Source organism: Osmia lignaria, unplaced genomic scaffold (assembly GCF_051020975.1).
Source record: "Osmia lignaria lignaria isolate PbOS001 unplaced genomic scaffold, iyOsmLign1 scaffold0011, whole genome shotgun sequence".
Classification (NCBI taxonomy): domain Eukaryota; kingdom Metazoa; phylum Arthropoda; class Insecta; order Hymenoptera; family Megachilidae; genus Osmia; species Osmia lignaria.
In genome coordinates this window covers 42,501-45,000 of record NW_027478165.1, presented here as the reverse complement: position 1 = coordinate 45,000, position 2,500 = coordinate 42,501, and the positions used below count along the sequence as shown (strand labels likewise).

The 2,500-nt window shown below is 44.8% G+C and overlaps 1 non-coding gene across 1 annotated transcript; it reads right to left on the bottom strand.

Annotated features, from left to right (window-relative positions):
- Positions 1 to 1,409: 1,409 nt before the first annotated feature.
- On the bottom strand, positions 1,410 to 1,564 carry LOC143306468 (5.8S ribosomal RNA). The gene has a single exon (XR_013063843.1). It is a non-coding gene; the product is annotated as a 5.8S ribosomal RNA (ribosomal RNA).
- Between the last annotated feature and the right edge of the window lie 936 nt (positions 1,565 to 2,500).

Here is a 2,500-nt window from a genome sequence, read left to right as displayed (position 1 = left end):
GCAAGACGATCCATTTCGTCTCGGTTCAATTTTAACGTCCGTCCGTATTATTTTTTGTTCCACAAGAGATTTCGAATAGGTTTCTTTATTTATCATCCCTTCTTTTCGAGCGCCACGGAAGCAAGAGGAAAAGCAAGAGCGAGAGAACATTTCGCGTATACTTCATTTAACAATTTTAACCAACACGCGATGTACTCCACACACCTCTTAGATTTAACAACTGCTTTTCTCTTCTTCTCCCCTTAGCGCAAGGGTAAACCCCATTTGTCTCTTCTTTGGAACGCAACAAAACTTTCGAGGACTGGACGACCGAGCGATGGTCGCGCGGTCTTCGCTTATCTTTAACAAACGAAGTAGTCCGTATGTATTCTAAATGTTGAAGCCTCCTAGAGCTTTAAGCCATGCGAGACATTGAAATGCTGTTTTAACGGGAGCATGCATAATTGCTGCAAACATACTTTTATCACAAGTTCTAGCCACGCCACGGAGGCTTCGAAGTTCCTTCACCATTCGCTTTCCTCTCTTTTGTTACACAGTTTCAGACTACGATCAGGGGTACCGAAACGCTGTATTGATTGTAAACAACCATTTTTATCTTGGAGCGGAGCGTTCCTTTACTCGTTAGATTTGTCTTGTCGCGTGTGTATTCGCTTTTTCGACGCTTTTTAACCATTTAACTTGTTTAGCGAAGCTAAACGCACAGACAGACAAAAAAAAAGGAACAGCATCGCGCGTCAAACAGCGACGACCCATCTGAAGCGATCTTTCATTTATACACCGTTTGTAAACAGAGAGATGTATAAAGCGCGGGGAATCATTCGAAACCCTGGGGCTATTCGAGCTTGCATTTCAGCAAATTATCATCTCAAACATTTCACTCGTTTGCTTTTTCTAAATTTATAGGAGAGCTTCTTTCGTTTATTTTTGACACACCTTTCGTAAATATCGTTTCTGGCAACGTCGGGAGCGTGGATTTCTACAAGTGAACAATCGCGCCGATCCGATAACTTCCAGCAGGATGGAGAATCTTTATAGATTATCTTCCGAGAACTCGGTGCTTTCACGGGCGGTCGTTTATAAATTTTAACGAACGACTCGCGCGCCGTGACGCACTTGCGCTAGTTCGAAGAGATATTTCGAAATTTGTTTCTCTCCTTTAACGGCCTGCATTTAGTGTATCGGTTGCGATTTTCGTCACATCGTTTCCACGACAAACGCCGACGAACTGCCCAACTATCGCTCGTACGTTGCGACTCTTTCTTTGTTTATCGTTCATTCATTCTTTCAATTTCGTTCGATAATCCCGCTCCGAAACGTTCTACTTTCGTTGAACGACGGCGAGATGTTTAGAAAGAAATGAATTACTCTTTTTTCGAGAAGCAAACGCAAGCAGTCTTTTGTTAAGAAAACGACCCTCAGCCAGGCGTGGTCCAGGAATTGTATCCGTGGACCGCAATGTGCGTTCGAAATGTCGATGTTCATGTGTCCTGCAGTTCACACGTTGACGCGCAATTAGCTGCGTTCTTCATCGACCCACGAGCCAAGTGATCCACCGTTCAGGGTAATCGTAAAATTTTGTATTTCAAACTCTTTAGATCTTTAGAGTGTTATTTTCATTATTAACACGCATCACATTCGATACCCACATCACTCTCCCACCCGGCGCGTGCGGGAGAGCGAATTCGGGCGTCGCCAACGTATTTGTTTGTTTGTTCGATCGTTGACGACACGATCGCGTCCAAGGACGGAAACCGTCGGAGAAACGCCCAGTGGCACGCTCCTCTCGACGGTCGGGCGTAAAGTACATTTAAAAACCTTGAAAAGTACGAACGCACACAAGGAATGCGAGCGCGCGTCCTGTCGCTGAATCGTGGGTTGCGAGATTCGAACAGACACACGGCCGGCGACGATCGGTCTAACTAATGGACACATAGTTTTTCAAAGACTCGCTATCGTCGCTTCTCAGCCGGTCCGTAAACAACACACATCGATCAGGCGGACGCACGAATCTTACCACGGTGCGTGTTTCGTAGATTCCAGGTTACCCGCAAGTACCTCTCTCTCCCTCTCGAAAGAGGAATCTCGATCCGTCCTTTTTGGACAATGGAGAAATCTTTTTATCGCAACACGGATGGCAAAGAAACAACCAAAGCGTAGGAGCGTGGGGACGAGAGCGACGAAAAGAACGTCGCGAAAACAAAGTTTCGACGGTTGCTCGTTCTAATACATCGTAGTTTCAACTCTCTCAGTTTTAACCACTCCTAGACGCTTCGTAAACTTTTAACAATTCTTCGCCTCCGCGAGTTTCATTTCGAATAGAGCGAACGCAACACGGACCAAAAAAACTCCGGTGATGCCAGATCATTTAGCAAAGATCAGACGGCGGGTCATCTGTATTCCTTTTCTCTCTTTTTTATATCTTTCCATTTAACTAGGGTGTCGCAACGACGGGTACATTTATATATTTATATATATTGTATTTCAATTTTAATGATCCTTC